The sequence below is a fragment of the Manis javanica genome, chromosome 16 (assembly GCF_040802235.1).
Source record: "Manis javanica isolate MJ-LG chromosome 16, MJ_LKY, whole genome shotgun sequence".
NCBI lineage: Eukaryota > Metazoa > Chordata > Mammalia > Pholidota > Manidae > Manis > Manis javanica.
In genome coordinates this window covers 61,906,945-61,923,943 of record NC_133171.1, presented here as the reverse complement: position 1 = coordinate 61,923,943, position 16,999 = coordinate 61,906,945, and the positions used below count along the sequence as shown (strand labels likewise).

The following is a 16,999-nucleotide window of genomic DNA, read 5'->3' as shown; positions in this document are numbered from 1 at the left end:
TAAACTTCATATCACCTTGAAGCAATTGGGTAAAATTGCAATATTTCCAGCCTGAGCCAGGGGCTCCCCTCCTTTTGCTTTCTCTCTAAATAAAAGCTTCTGCCTTGCTCTCCTACCTTGAGTGTTTGTGAAGTTCGTTCTTCGACTACGCCAACAAAAACCCTGGCATGAAAAGCATGTGCTACATGTGGGACATGGTCACTGTGGAGTCCTATTCTCAGTGCTCTAGAATATTCATTTTCCTAGTACAGGCTGATAGCATGGAGTACTTGGCTTTTTTGCCCCAAATGATTTGAAGCTGGGTAGTCATTTTAATTTAATCACTTAAAACTGTCCAGCAGCTCTGCATAAGGAGCATGGCTAGATTATTTGAAGGTGGAAGACAGGACTTCGTTTCTTTAGGTTCCTCTTGTTTCAAGACAGAAGTTATTCCTTTCTCTCCATACTGTTACAGACTGTTAGATTAAATGATGCCAGGCCTCAAATCTTTTAAATAGAAAATGCAAGATCAAGATTTGACTAGAATCAGTGAGTTTATTAACACCCTTTCTTACAACAAATTCCAAAAATTTCAGCCAGACTAAAGAACTAAGAGTTTTACATGACCATTTAGTGCCTAAAATTGGAAGGCTGATAGTTACATTCAAGAGGAGACAATATTAAACTTTTGGAACCTGAGCTCCTAAGTCAGTTCTCTTGGTTTTTCATGAAAGACAATCACAGCATTTGTAAACTGACATAATCTTGCCTCAAAGATGTTGATCTTTCTGAGATTGCTTTCTCCTTGAGCATTGGTCCATGTGTTTCCTCCCCAAAACACGCGCAGGATGCAGCCTACACAGTGTGTCTAAGCCCATGGTCTGGGTCTCACTTTCACAGTTGCTGCTCTATCCAACAGTTGTGCTTGTGAATTCATCAGCCAAAAAACTATCAGAATAATACTTTAAGATGCTCTGATTTTTGAAGAAATTAAAATTTGGGAATGTGAAGGATGGAGAAAAGTAAAAGGGCAGGTAAGGCATGGGCTAAGGGAAGAAAGTTGGCAGCTCAGCACTATCTCTCCTCCTTCTAAGGAACCATGCAAATGACAGAAAAGATATGTATTTGGAAGAACAAAAGGTGTAACTGTCCTTGAAACGGAAAGACTTTTTAGGTAAAATGGACCACCATGAAAAATATGGAAATGACAGTGAAAGAGCAGAGAAATCAGTATTTTATCTGTAGGAGATATCAGGTAAGGATAACCCATTCCCTCTGGTATTGTGGGAAGGGGTGGGGGGAACACCTCTCACCAAGGAGTCTTATGATCTGTTTACAGTAGGACCTGGAGGGGAAGAAGAAGAGTGGAGGGGAAGGAAAGACAGAAACAGAGAAATTAAGGTCCAGTCAATTTAGAGAGAATGTGTGCAGATTCTTTTTCTATGAGGTTTGGGGAAGTGGGCCCAAACATTAACTAGGTCCCTGGAAACAAAAGATCCATTCATTCTTCTCCAGCTCTAACCAGACCTCAGGTGGCTTTTCCTGATCATGACTAGCAGTTTGGGAAGCCCATCTGCCAAAAGATCACCTTATTCAAAGGATTGGTAAAATGTTCTTAATAACCAAAATAGTTTAGTTGGCAGTGTTGAGCTGAAGGTTTTAGGCTCCATGATTAGATCTTGGTTTAATTGAAATTATTTTCTTGTGACCCTGAGACAGGGACCATGGGCCTAGGCAGTGTAGGGTGAGGGCCTCCAGAAAAGAAAAGCAACATAATCCATTGTGAGATTTGCTTTGGCCTGCTGGGGGGCCCATCTTATTTTTCTAACTTTACCCAGCTGCTGCTTTTCTTCCTCCAGCCCTAATCAAGTGATTTGCAACCTGGGCAGTTTAATAAGCAAGCCCAAAATAACCTAGTGAAAACAGAAAGGATTCCATCTTGAAAATAAGATTACATTTTAAAACCCAGTTAGTTAAAAAGTAAGTTTAACATGCTCATTAACAAACAGATAATAACTCAGCCCACCTTAGGAACATAACAGGCAGTCTTGAGTGATATGCTCCCAGACCAGGAAGCTGCTATCCTGGGAGGAAATCAGAGCAATAAATTTCTTGTAAATAACCAGTAAGACTAATAAGAAACTTAATAATGTCTCTTCAGAGATAAACATTTTGGGACGACTTAGCATGTATACATCCCTAGCCCTTTGTCTCTCAGCAGCCTATAAATCCCCTAGAGAATGTGCCACCGTGGGGCTCTCTTGTCCACTCCTGGCCTGAGCTACGAATTCTGTCTTCACACTTTATCTCTAAATAAAAGCCTCTGCCTTGCTCTCCTACTTTGAGTGTTTGCAAAGTTCATTCAACTCCAGGAACAAGAACCCTGACATCAACCCTACTGAGACAGGGAGGCAGCAGGGCATAACTCCTGCCCATTTAGAGTAGATGTGGGCCCTGGGAAAGGAGAAAGACTTACAAAACAGGGTGCTTGAAACTGAAACAATGTAACAATTTATTCCCCATCGGGACCCAGTGGTATAGAACAGCTCATTGCTCATAGTAGTGTAGGCCCATTAGCTTACAAAAGAGTATCTGGGAAACCTTCACAGACATAGGTTAAAATATCACAAGCATTCTGGCTGGATCTATAGAAAGCTCCCACCACAACAAACATAAAACCCTTGACACCAATACTCCAAACAGCAACCTTGCCACTCCCTGCACCTGTGGGGAGTTCCATACTTTCTCTTATCCTGAATAAAGCTCTCTCTCTGTATCTGAATAATAACTCTCTGTAAATCTCCTGCCTTGGCTATTCACAAAGGAATTCATTCTTTGACTCCACGAACAAGAACCCCAGCAACTCTTCTACAAGAAATTTGACTAAAAATCCCCACTCCTTGCAGAAATAAATCTGAAAGAATGACAACACATGGTGAACAGGGATGGTAAATCTTTCTTATTTACCCAAAGAATATCATAGGGTTCAGGACATGCTACCCCAAAATATAGTGCCTTGGCATATTGAATATTTTAGGAGTTTGAGAAAATGGCAGTTAACAAAGGTCATTCTGACCTTTCTCCCATTCTTCTTCCCTGAAACAGGTTATAAAACCCTCAAGTGAGATGTGTCTTCCCTATGCTCAGAGGAAAAGAGCATTCTTATCTCAGAAGAAAAAGGGACACCAGGAAAATCCTAACAAACAGACCTTGCTAAGTTTCTCCCAGTTTACTATATTTACCTCTTTTTGACCTAGTGAGACAGGGACCATGGGCTTAGAGTAGGGTGAGGGCCTCTGGAAAAAACAAAGCAAAATAATCCATTGTGGGATTTGCTTTGGCCTAATGGGGGAGCCCAGTTTGTTCCCCTGACTTTACCCAGGTGCTGCTTTTCTTCCTCCAGCCCTAAACAAATGATTTGCAAGCCCAAAACAACATAGTAAAAACAGAAAGAATGCTATCTTGAAAATAAGATTGCATCTTAAAACCCAATTAGTTAAAAAGTAAGTTTCTTAACAAATAGTCAATAACTAAGCCCACCTTGGGAGCAAACCAGGCAGTCTTGAGTGATATGCTCCCAGACCAGGAAGCTGCTATCCTGGGAGGAAATCAGAGCAGTAAAATTCTTGTAAATAACCAGGAACACTAATAAGAAACTTAGTGTTTCTTCAAAGGTAAACATTTTGGGACCACTTAGCAGGTGTACATCCTTAGCCCTTTGTCTCTCAACTGCCTATAAAACCCCTAGACAACACACCACCCCATGGCTCCCTTGTCCCCTCCTGGCTTGAGGCAGGAGCTCTGTCCTCCCGCTTTCTATCTAAATAAAAGCCCTGCCTTGCTCTCCTACCTTGAGTGTTTGTGACGTTCATTTTTTGACTATGTGAACAAGAACCCTGGCATCACTAGCATATTTCTCCATCACTATGTACTCTTCATCAAACCCAAAATAAAAATATTCAGGTTTAACCATTTCTCGGGATTTGTATTTCCTTATGAAGGCTCCTGTGTCATGTAAAACAATTGTATTAAATGTGTATGCTATTCTCCTGTTAATCTCTCTTTGTTATTTTAATTTTTGGCATAACCTAAGTGGATCAAGGTGAGACAGGGACCATGGGTGTACTCAGAGTAGGGTGAGCACCTCCTGGGAAAAGCAGAGCAGATTATTTACAGTCAGAGCAATATAACAATGGGCAAAGAAGTCTCTGGGCAAAGAAGTCCCCATTGAAACTCTGTTAAGCATTATGCAAAGTCAAGGTCACACTAATTCTCTAGGGAAAGATATCTAAGAATATAGACATCTTCAGTGAGAGCAAAGGTCAAAAGGCCAGGAGCAACTTGGCCTGGAATGTTTGTTTCGCAAGGGTATCAGCATAACCCATGACTCCGCTGTCAGCCCTAGCAATCAAACTATGACCCAGCCCACCTTGAGGATAGGGCTGGTGATGCAAGTCCACACCCCTAAGTTTTTTCATGTTCTCCAAAAATCCTCAACTGCCTATAAAACCCCCTAGACAACGCACCACTATGGGCTCTCTTGTCCCCTCCGGGCATGAGCCAGGAGCTCTTTCCTCTCACTTTATTTCTCAATAAAAGCCTGTACCTTGCTCTCCTACTTTGAGTGTTTGTGAAGCTCATTCTTCAGCTTTGTGAACAAGAACCCCTGCATCAAAGGAAAACTTTTCCTCCCTACATTACTTTCCTAAAATGAATTGGGATATTTTTGTCCCTTTTTGTGCTCTGTAACAGTTTGTATAATCGTGGATTGGAATAAAGGAGAAGCACATGTGTTATTACTCCAAATCTGTGCTTATTCTGGACACCCTCCAACCCTTTGTTTCTCCCTCATCAATGTCCTAGATTCCAGCCCTGAGCTAGATATCAAAAGTCTACAGAAGGCACTCCAAAAGTGTTGACTGGAGGATTCCACAATAATTTGTTTTCCTTTAACCACAAGAGAAGTTACTGCAGGAGGGAATGTTATGGAAAATATTGGAAAGCCTGGACTGGATCACTGACGGAAGAACCAAGCTGCACTCAAAGGTCTTGGAGTGTTGAGGCTTCATTTCACAACGGTGGGCTCAGACGGGATTAATCTCCCAAAAAGTCTGAGCCCTGAACAAAGGCAGAGGAAGAAATATATATCTTTCTGTTTCTGTATCTGTAACATTCCTACCTGCACAGCAAGTGAGCAGGCAAAGGGGAGGGAGTTTAGGGAGTGAACCTAGGGAGTGGGTGCTCAGCAGGGTGGGAAATCAAGGTAATGTTTTTGTTGTTTTGTGTTGAGGAGAGAGAGACAGAAGGAAGCCACCTGGACTAGACTGCTGTCCTTGTAAATTTTTCCCTATCACTCCCCCTTCTGATGCCCCTTCAAACACTTTGCTTTAGGAGGCATCATCTCCCTGGTTTATGATAGGTTCATAATGGCTCTGCATATACATGAGATGTATGGAGGAAATGCATTCCTTGATAAAGTTAATGAGCCAGTTAAATATACAGGGTTCCACTAATAGTCCAAAGAACATCAAAACCACTGGCCCAGCAAGGCCAGTTAGAAAAGTTGTTAGCCATGGATTCCTTTCAAACCAACCCTGGAACCAAGATTTTTTGTTTTCTAACATGTTATTCCTACACTGGATGTTTTCTTTTACTTTGGCTAGAGAGCTTCTAACTATGTCAGACCGATTTGCATAAAAACAACAATCTTCTCCAAGGTCTACACATAAGCCTCCCTGGGACATGAACAGAAGGTCCAGTCCTCTACGATTTTGCAACACCACTTCAGCCAGTGAATCAATTTCATCTTGCAGCTGAATCATGGTGGTTTTAAGCTGCTCTAAATCTTGATCAACTTCCTCTGTTAGGGCAGTAAGCCCTAAGTCTCCCTTTATTAGGGCCGCTGTGCCTACTGCAGCTGATCCAGCTACACTGAGCCCAACTAGGGCAGGGATCAGCAAAGGGGCAGCCATTTCACCTGGGAAATCTCACTGGGGGAAAGGAGTAGCTCCCTTCAGGCCCACTATGCACTTTTTAACTTTTGTACAGTTAAATATTATAGAGAGATACTTTGGAAATGCAGGCTGAGACTTGAGTTCAGCTAGGAGAGACAGGTAAGCACAGCAAAACAACTTAACAATTACCCAATAGACAATAGAAAGGGCAACTTTTTAAGGAACAGTTTAGTCAGAGGGGGCAGCAGCAGAGAGTTTAATGCTCAGGATGAGAGATTCTGGCCAGGGCCAGGATCCATGGTGTGCAGGTGTTCATTATTCAGAGGGTAATCGTCAGATGCAGAGGTGGAGAGGATCTGGAGATCTGGCTGGGCTTTCTCTTGGCATATTTCTTTGTCTGGAATATGGGCTCTTTTCACTCTGGAATGATGGACCCATGGAGTGATGCCTGTAACTTTGAGGGCAGTAGGAGTGGTTAGAAAACAATGTGGGGCCCAGTCAACTGAGGTTTGAGGGGGTCCCTTTTTCAATTTTTGACTCAGACTGAGTCTCCAGCCTGGAAGGAATGTACTGGGGTCCCTAAGGAGATCAGGGCTCTTTCTATGGTATATTGCTGCAGCTTATTTAGGGTGGCTCTTAAGGCTTGGAGCTATTCTCTTACTCTCTTATTTCCTATCTGGTGTAGGTTCCCTGGGAGGATTCCTAGACATGGGGGAGGGTGTCCATACACTAATTCAAAAGGGAAAAAGCCTTGAGTCCCAGGTGTACAGCAATATGTAGGACAGCCAGGGGTGGTAGGTCTGGCCATGGAAGGCCAGTTTCTTGGCAAAACTTAGCTAGAGTTCCTTTAAGGATACAATTTATTCACTCCACTTTCTCTGAACTTTGTGGCCTGTATGCAGTATGGAGTTTCCAGGTAATGTTGAGAGATTTAGTTAAAATCTGTAGTGCACCCTATGTTTATCACAGCTCTATTTACAATAGCCAAGAAATGGAAGCAACCTAAGTGTCCATCAGTAGATGAATGGATAAAGAAGATGTGGTACATATACACAATGGAATATTATTCAGCCGTAAGAAGAAAACAAATCCTACCATTTGCAACAACATGGATGGAGCTAGAGGGTATTATGCTCAGTGAAATAAGCCAAGCAGAGAAAAACAAATACCAAATGATTTCACTCATCTGTGGAGCATAAGAACAAAAGAAAACCTGAAGGAACAAAACATCAGCAGAATCACAGAACCCAAGAATGGACTAACAGTTACCAAAGGGAAAGAGACTGGGGAGAATGGGAGGGTAGGGAGGGATAAGGGCGGGGAAGAAGAAAGGGAGTATTATGATTAGCATGTATAATGTGGGGGCTGGGGGAAAGGGGAGGGCTTTGCAACACAGAGAACACAAGTAGTGATTCTACATCTTACTATGCTGATGGACAGTGACTGTAATGGGGTTTGTGGGGGGGACTTGGGGTAGGGGAAAGCCTAGTATACATAATGTTCTTCAAAAGAATTTTTAAAATAAATAAATAATAAGAATAATAATAATAATAAATCTGTAGTGCATCTGCTACAAAGGCAGGTTAGTATTGCTTTTTGAGGAGGGCTTCTAGTGCAGTTTTTCTTAGGTTGGGTGAGCTGATGGCATTTGCTGACTAGATGCCTTCTGGTTGCAGGTGGGACAAAGATGTGTCTGTCAGGCAGCAACCATTATTTTTTTTTTTTTAGTTAGGGTGGCTCCTTCAGCCATTGCTCAGTCCTTCTCTTTTACACTGTACTTGGGTGGAGGGGCCACCACTGGGGGCGTTAGAGCCATGGTGAGAGAAGGAGCTTTATCTGTTTTTATTGGCTGCTGTTTTAGCTGCCTTATTTGCCAGCTGGTTCCCCTGTGTTAAAGGGTAGTTTTCCTTTTGGTATTTTTTGCAATGCAGAATTGCTACTTTTCTTTTTGGAGCCAGGCAGCCTTGAGGAGTTTTAGTATTGTGCCAGCTGAGAGGTGGAGAGGAATCAGTGTCCCTGTGTTTAAGAGGGACACAACAGTATGGGGGACCTTGACATTTACTTTTTGTCCCAGAGTAAGTTTATCTGCTTTTTTTAGTGAATAGAATAGAACTATGGCTGCCAGTGTCCTGAGGCAGGGTGGCCATCCTGCCTCAATTGGGTTTAGGTTCTTTTTCTGACAGCTATGCAACCAGCCTTTGCCAGGTCCTAACAGTTTATGTGAGAACTTCAAGGGCTACTTTTTTTTCATGTATGAAGATACTGAAGGGCTTTTTTGTATCTACCAGGCCTAGGGCTGGTGCCTGTTCTGAAGTAGCCTTTATTTCCAGTAAGGTGGCTCTTGCCTCTTCTGTGTAGACAGGGGGTTCTCGGTATGGCCCCCACAGGAGGCTGCAGAGGGGTTTTGCCATTGCCGAGAATCCAGGAATCCAGATTTTGCAGAACCCGGCAGCCCCCAGAAACTTTCATAAGCCTTTCTTCATCTGGAGTTGGGCTAAGGAGATAATGACCTTTTTTCTCTTCAGCCCTTGTGCCCTTTTTCCCTAGGTGAGGAGGAAGCCCAAGTACTGGACTTGCTGCTGGCAGATTTGTGCCCTTTTTAAATGAGGCTTGTATCCTGAGAATGACAGGAGTTGCAGGAGGGACTTTGTGCCTTTTCCACAATTTTCCTTGATGTCACTGGCAAGGAAGAGATCATCTACATACTGCAGGAGGGTGCAGCGCATGGCTTCCCTTGGAAAGCTGGCAAGGTCTGTGGCCAGTACCTCTTCAAAGAGAGTGGGTGAGTTCTTGAACCTTTGAAGAAGCTGCATCCATGTTAACCGCATCTGCCACCATATCCGGTTCAGTCCATTTGAAGGCAAACAAGAGCTGGCTTTGGGGGGCTAGCCGGAGGCAGAAAAAGGCATCTTTTAAGTCTAAACAAGTGAACCATTTGACAGACCCTGGAATCTGGCTGAGAAGGGTGTAGAGATTTGGGACCACTGGGTGTAAAGAAACAGTCACTCTGTTAATGGCTCGCAGGTCTTGAACAGGCCAGTGTCCTCCTCCTGGCTTTTTGACTTGTAGAAGCTGGATGTTCCAGGGCTACTGACACTCGGTCAGAATGCCTACCTCTTTGAGTCTGATCAGGTGTTCCTGGATTCTCACTCTCACTTCTTGTGAGAGGGGTTACTGCTGCCTTCTTTGAGGCTGGGCCCCCGGAGTCAATTTTACAGTGACAGGGGCTTGGTTATGAGCAAGTCCAGGTGGGTTGTCTTCAGCTCATACTGAGGGGAAGGCAGCTCTGAATTCAGGTGGGCTACTTGAGAGGGCACATCATAGCCTCCTCTCCTCTTCCCTAGGTGCAGTTATTGCCAGTATGAGGGACCCTGACTCTTCTTAGCCTGGGTTTAGTTTGAGGGTGGTGCATCCACTTGGTTCAAAAGTTAATTGGGCTCCAAACTTTGAGAGTATATCTCGGCTGAGGAGGGGATCAGGGCACTTGGGCAGGTAGATAAACTTAAGTTGGGCTTTGTGGCTTCCAAGTTCACATTGGCAGGCTTGGCAAAAGTGTTACTGGACTCCTATGTTCCAGTGGCTCCAAGAATAGTTGCAGTCTTTTTACTGAAGAGAGTTACAGGGAGGGTGACCACAGAGTGTTCTGCCCCCGTGTCAATGATAAAAGTCATCTGTTGTTCCCCCACTTTCATTTTTACCATGGGCTCATGGGGGCTGAGCATGAGAGAGCCAGGTCCTTGTCAATCTGAGTCTGTTCTTGCCAGACTAATGAGCCTTTCTCTGTGAGGCTTCTCCTGGCAGCGACTGGGCTTTGGGGCTTTGCCTCCAATAGGGCATTTGTTCTTCCAGTGCCCCTTCTCTTCACAGTAAGCACACTGGTCCCTGGCTAAGGGCGTACTAGGCTTCCCCTTCTTGGCTGCCCACTTTTCTCTGCCTTTTGGTCATCTCTCTTTGTTTTAGGGCAGCTGCCAGGACCTTTACTTCATTTTTCTTTCAGCCTCTCTGTCACCCTGGGCTTCTCTGTTTAGATATACTTTGTGGGCAATTTTAATCAGTTGAGTGATATTTATCCTGTCAAGGCCTTCAAGTTTTTGGAGCCTTTGTCTGATGTCTGGGGTGGCTTGAGCTATGAATAAGGTGTTTACCATCTGTTGGCTCCCTGGTAACTCAGGATTAAAGAGGGTGTAGATATGATAATCTTCACAACTGTCCTTCATAGTAATCCTCAGGAGACTCTCCTAGTTGTTGAGTGACCGAAGATACTTTGGTCATGTTCATAGGCTTTTTGGACCAGACTTTGATCCCCTGGAGGAGGGTGTCCTGATATCGGTAGATCTGGTGCTGTCACTCAGGGGTGGTGAAGTCCCACTCGGGGTGCTACTCGGGGACAGCGATTTCAGCCCATGTACCCCAATCAAGGACCCCAGCTGCCTCCTCTCTTCCATTGTGAACAGGGTGTATAGAAGCTCTTGGAAGTCTTTCCAGGTTGGCCGATGGGTTTGGAAGAGGGATTTCATGAGACCAACGAGGGCTTGTGGCTTTTTGGATGGGATGTTGTGTTTTTAATTGAGGAGGTTAGTCGTGGAGAAGGGTTGACAGTAAAACATGGACCAGCCGGGCTGGATGGTCCTGTCTTCATCACGCCTCTCAGGCTCCTGTGTCTCTTGCACCAGGATCTGAAAAGCACCTGTTCCTGGCTGAGGGCACAGTCTGGCTGCTGGTCCAGAAAAGAGTGGATCCGCTGGTTCTGGAGATGGCAGGGAGGCCAACAGCGGTGGGGTGTCTGGGACGGGGGGGCTGGGTGCTGATGGCTTTGGGGGCACATAAGGTGAGGGCAATACTACCTCTTCCTCTGGGTCACCAGCAAGAATTTATGGAGGCCCAAGGTTCTGTTGATTCTTTGCAGGCTTCTTTGTTGAGGCAACTAAGACCCTACCCTGTCCCTGCCTGTTGCAAGCAAATTGCACCTAAGGGGGAAGAGTCTGGGCAATTCCTAACCATGAGTCAACGTATGGGAACTGATTAGGATGACCTGGATCTCCAGCGATGACCTGCCAGGCCTGGCAGACTGTTGGGACATCTAGAGACCCTTCCGGAGGCCACCCTACACTGAAAGTGGGCCATTCAGATTCACACAGGGCTTTCAACCTGTCAGGACTTAATTTCATTCTGTAGTCTTCTGAAAATTCCTTCCTGAAATTCTTGATCATAGTGTCAAGGACTGTGGGTTTACTGTGCCCTGATCCCATGATGTGTCCGTGTAAAGGTGCTATGACAACAGACAAGGGAGGGGTGCGTCCTCTTGAGAGAAGACCAGTCAGATGCCCGTCCGTTCGTGCTCCTTGGGGAGACTTTGGTCAGCCTTGACTAAGGTGCACCCGTATAAGTCCCGGGCCAGGTCAGCCGAAGCTGAGTCACTGTTATGTCGTGGCAGCTGACTGCCAATGAGGTGAAGGGCCCACTTAGATTCCGTAGCACAGGCGGTGAAATCACAGATTCGGTGCAGACTGAATGGCTTCAGCTGCCCTGCACTCCCCTCCCTGGGAATGTCTACCTGTGAGACTTCTAAGAAGTCTCCGGGAGGTGATCAGGCTCCCCTTCCACCCCAAAGGGTGGGACTGACTGGGTCAGGGGCCCCAGGGCCTTACCGGATTCGACGGCAGAACCAGTTCCTCACCTGCCAAGCCTCCAGGAGTCCGGCGGGAACAGCGGAGCGGGACTCGTCCAGAGAGACCGGGTGGGAGACTACCGAAAGGTCAGGCAGGGCGCGCGTTCTCCATTGTGATCTCCTCTTCCCTCACCGCTCCGCTGTTTCCCCAAACCAGTGGCAACAAAGGGCCAGCGCGGTTGGGTTTCCTGGTTAGGGACCCAAAAGTTACGGAAAATACTGGAAAGCCTGGACTGGATCACTGACAGAAGAACCAAGCAGCACTCGAAGGTCTTAAAGTGTTGAGGCTTTATTTCACACCGGCGGGCTCAGAGGGGAGTAATCTCCCAAAAGTCTGAGCCCCGAACAAAGGAAAGGGAGCAATATATATCTTTCTGCTTCCGTATCTGTAACATTCCTATGTGCACAGCAAGCGAGCAGGCAAGGGGGAGGGAGCTTAGGGAGTGAACCTAGGGAGTGGGTGCTCGGCAGAGCAGGAAATCAAGGGAGTGTTTTGTTTCTGTTTGTATTGAGGAGAGAGAGACAGAAGGGAGCCACCTGGACTAGATTGCTGCCCTTGTAAATTTTTCCCTGTCAGAAACAGTGGGAGAAATGGAAGGCATTGGTTGGAAAGACTCCCTTTGTGAGAGAGTGTAAGCTGCAGGAGGGGAGAAGTTTTGCTTTCATGTGGTTTTGTTTCAAATAACGCGTCATTTTCAAGGGACCAAAACCATTAAGTGAATGGGTAGGCAGGTGTAAGTGCTTTACTTCTAGGACTGAACATTTCATGTCTTTCCTATTCCACCCACACTTTTGGTGTGGTTCTTTAAAAAAAAAAAAAAGTGACACTACCGCTCCGTGGATTAACCAACACATGAACCAGTGGACATCTTGTCAAGATCAAGTCAAACTTGGGAAATCTCCAAGTCAAGTGTAGAAGTTACCAAGCTCCATGACAGCATCCATTCACTCCACTCTTTTCAAACCTACAGTGTATATGAACCGATTAACTTCCTTTTTTCCAGGCTTAGGCCAACCTTGCACTTACAGCAGTACCTTCTACACGCTTCCAGGTCATCACCCTCTTCCTCCAGGCCTGGCGACCTTCCTCTCAGACTCCCACCCTGGTATCACGCTCTCTCCCCGTCTTTGCTGTTTTCCATGCGGGTCGCATCAGCCCTGGACTCAGTGTTCCTCCCTACCCCGTCCCCAGTCATTAATCAAAGACTACAGGATTCACTTTGAGGAACGATCTAATAGTTCCTGACATCTATGTACTAGGTTTTGCAAATTTTACAGTGTTGCGAGTAGTTTTAACTGTTGGTGAATTTCATCCCAAACAAGGAACACTTCACTAAAAGGATATTCGGATATTCAGATCCGCGGTAGTATAGGCTCCTCCTTCACATCTCTAGATAATCTTGGTATATTACATTAAAAACGCTATTTTAGCAGTCGGCCGCGTGGCCTAATGGATAAGGCGTCTGATTCCGGATCAGAAGATTGAGGGTTCGAGTCCCTTCGTGGTCGTTGTTTTCCTTCCTGGTCAAATTTCTCTGCTGCACTAGATGATTTTAAAAACACTTGCAGTTTGGGTTGCAGCTTTTTCCTTCTTGTTGCTGTGCTCTAGCTGTCAGTTTGTAAAGGAGTGCAGAGAGCATTAAGAGTCAGGAAAAAGAACTAATAAAACTTAGCTAAACCTTAACAGCAGACCATTCCGGAATAGTAAGAGATTCAATGTCTAAACTTAGAGAGAGACCAGATCAAAGGAAGAGAGAGCGAGAGGCCAGCCAAGGGCTATTTGAATCCTAGTTTACTAAATCCCCATGGTTTACAACCCTGATATCCACCCTGGCAGGGCACTTGCTTATTTTTATACTGCTTCTCACTTTAGGTCCCTGTATCTTAAACAGGCTAATAGCCTTTGTTAGGGAAAGAGTGAGTGCTGTTCAGGTGCTAATGCTGAGACCGCAGTATCATTCACTCACACAGCAGGAAGAAACAAACATTCCATGATTGGAATGGTCAAAGGAAAGTGGGGAAATGTAGAATCTAAGCATTAGTAAGATTAGTAAATTAGCATAAGCATAGCCATCTTAGAAACCTAGAAACCATTTTCTGAGAGTGTGACTCAGAGGACAAAAAACAAAAAACAAACCCTGGGCCTGGGTAAGGCCTTGAAAAACAAGTTAATCATGAGCACCGGGTGGTGGGCAGCTGTGACCCTTGGTCAGCTAACCTTGGTCAGTAAATCTTACATACCAAGCTTATCGTGCAGAACCTCCCTAACCATTGAGGAGTAGTCTTACCCTGCCCTTGCTTAACCCCAGGATATATGTCTTGCAAGAATAATGTATAGTTATAGAAAATTGCTATGAGTTAAGTGCTTTGAAATTGCTATATAAACCCTTGGCTCTGAGTGCTCGAGGTCCTTGTTGAGACCTGCTGCATCGGGCTGACTTGGACCTCAGCTAGCTAGCTGAATAAAGACTTTGCTTGAATTTACATCTCTATGCCTGTGTAGTTTGTTCTCTGGGGAAGCCTCGGAAGCCTGGACCCTAACATTTGGGGGCTCGTCCGGGATTCGAGCGGCTTCCCTGAGAACAAATGACAGCTGGAGGCAAGGTCTAATTGTCAGGACGGGGCACTGTAATTCGAGGGTCCCCCCCTCGTGTCTGCATAAATCCATTATAAAGCGGGAGTCGCCATCCCGTGTATGGTCTCGGGTTAGTGGTCCCGAGTGAGGAAGTCCGGGCTGGTAGTCCCAGCCCCCAGGTTAGTGACCCTGGGTAAAAGTCCAGGTAACCAATCCTGGCCCTAGGGTCCGAGTGACTCAGCCTTAGGAAGGCAAATCCGATCGGCAGAAAACTGGCACCCGAGGAGGAAAAAATCGAGCTCGTCACCCTGCGGCAGTCCGAGTGGACGCCCTTCGGGAGAATTACGAGAGTTTTTGAGGACCCTGAAAATGGTGAGTGTGGTGCGCACCAGAGTGAGAGAAGGACCGGTCCGAACGAGTGCGATCAGATGTGGTGTGTATGTTTGGTGTTATCATTGATTGTTTTACTGTGTTTTGGTTTTGGTTTATATTTCTTTTTGCACTTCTCATTTTAAGTTGCCTTGTTTTCCTTGTTCCAAGGTTCTCCTGCTCTCTCCGTTCCTCCTTTCTGCCACTACATCTTTCCCCGCGGGCACGGGTGGGGCAATTAAGAGCCATTAGGGCGCCCGCCGCTAGAAGACTCCCGTGACAGGATAAGGGGGTCACAGCCGCGAATCCCAGATAAATTCGCGTCCCCCGCGGAAGAAAAACTGTGCAACGACAGGCACTCGTTTATAAGCACATACAACAGTCATTTTGTTTGAAGTGGCATCTTCATCCTTCGCCTTTGTCTCCCTCATATTCTTTTTCCTTCTTCTTTCTCACCATGGGTCAGACTCAGGCTACTCCTAAGAGACTGATCCTTTCCCATTTCCCCAAGGTCAAGGAACAGGCCTTAAGTATGAGCCTTGGCATCAAGAAGGGTAAGCTCGACACCTTTTGCTCAGTTGAGTGGCCTTCCTTCGGAGTAGGCTGGCCGGCCCAGGGGTCTCTTTATTTGGACCTTATTGGCAAGATCAAAGCCATTATCTCCCGGCCAGGTCCTGAGGGCCACCCTGACCAACTTCCCAATATTCTTGTCTGGGAAAAATTGGCCGAGAATCCCCCTTCTGGTTGGAGCCCTTTTTGGTGGAGAAACCTCATACTGACCCACAAAAGACCTGCGTCCTAGTTGCCCAGGAAAAATCAAAGCCCTCTGATCGCAGGGCCAGAAATCCTGTGCGCCCAAGTGCGCTGCCTGTCCTCCCCGACAGTTCTCCTCTTTACCCCCTCCCGCCGATTGAGCAGCCACCCCCGTATGCAGAGGAGAGGGGTGAAGCTGCCGGGGGGATAGAAAATGCGGCTAGGGAACCCAGCAGGAACCAGGCGGCTGCAGCTTCCCCAGATTCTTCAGCAGAGGGAGGCGGGAGGCCGGAAAGAGCTTCCTCACACTCCCCCTCCCTGGTCCCACGCTGGGCGCCAGGTAGAACTGGAGGAATGCAGCTAAGGTCTCGAGGGGCCAGGGAACAAGAAGGGGAGGCTCCCTCCTCCACCTCAGAATTAGCAGTGCCAGTTCTGCCTGTGCGTGCCATCGGTACCGGCATTGCTCAGCAATATCAATATTGGCCCTTTTCATCTAGTGACCTTTATAATTGGAGGACTCAGAATCCTCCCTTCTCAGAGGACCCCAAGTGTCTTATAGGTTTAATGGAGTCCATTATGTTTACCCATCGTCCCACATGGGACGACTGCCAGCAATTACTCCGCACTCTCTTCACAACGGAAGAACAAGAGCGTATCCTCAATGAAGCCAGGAAAAATGTCCTAGGAGAAAATGGGAGACCCACTACCCTCCAGCCCATCATCGACGAGGCGTTCCCACTTACGCGCCCAGATTGGGACTTCGGAACTGCAGAAGGTAGGGAGCGTCTCCGGATCTACCGCCAGACTCTGATGACCGGTCTCCGGGCGGCCGCCAGACGGGCCACTAACTTGGCTAAGGTAAAAACTATTGTTTAGGGGGAAATGGAAAGCCCAGCCACGTATCTGGAAAGGCTGTTTGATGCTTACCGGCAGTATACCCCCATAAACCCGGAAGCAGAGGAACATAGGTCAGCTGTAGTCCTCTCATTCATCAACCAGGCAGCCCCCAATATCCAGAGAAAACTCCACAAGCGGGAGGACCTAGGGGAGATCTCTATTAGAGAGCTGCTGCAGCAGGCAGAGAAGGTCTTCAATGCTAGAGAAACTCCGGAAGATAGAGAAGGAAGGCTGAGGAAAGAGAAATGGGCAATGCAGGAGAAAAATAGGAAGGAAGACAGAGAATTTCAGAAAAGGGAGAACAAGAAGCAGAGGGAAGAGATGGCCAGGATATTCCTGGCCGGGGTGAAGGAAGGCCCTAGGCCACCTCAAGGAACAGGACCCCGTCAATCCCGACTAGGACAAGATCAGTGCGCCCTGTGTAAGAAATATGGACATTGGAAGAGGGAGTGCCCCCAAAGGAGGGAACAAGGGAGAGGGAACCCTGTTAAGACCCTGCACCTAGGAGAGGAGGATTGACGGGGACGGGGCTCGGCACCCCTCCCCGAGTCCTGGGTAACCCTGTGCGTGGAGGGGACTCCCATTGGGTTTATGGTAGATACTGGGGCACAGTATTCAGTTCTCAACCAGGCCCACGGCCCCCTAAACCCAGGACGCACAAGTATAGTCCAGGGAGCGACAGGGTCCAGGAAATGTGCCTGGACTACTAACAGAAAAGTGGACCTAGGAAGGCATCAGGTCTCTCACTCATTCCTGGTCGTACCCGAAAGCCCCGCACCGTTGCTGGGCAGAGACTTATTAACC

The 16,999-nt window shown here is 46.6% G+C and overlaps 1 long non-coding RNA gene and 1 other non-coding gene across 2 annotated transcripts in view; one reads left to right on the top strand and one right to left on the bottom strand.

Moving 5' to 3' along the window:
• LOC118966978 (uncharacterized) overlaps positions 1-14,000 on the bottom strand; it is a 50,785-nt gene extending 36,785 nt beyond the window's left edge. The window contains exon 1 of the long non-coding RNA XR_012126049.1: positions 11,611-14,000. This is a non-coding gene — a long non-coding RNA (uncharacterized lncRNA). The remainder of the gene's footprint in view (positions 1-11,610) is intronic.
• On the top strand, positions 13,038-13,110 carry TRNAR-CCG (transfer RNA arginine (anticodon CCG)). The gene has a single exon. It is a non-coding gene; the product is annotated as a tRNA-Arg (tRNA).
• Positions 14,001-16,999: the final 2,999 nt, after the last annotated feature.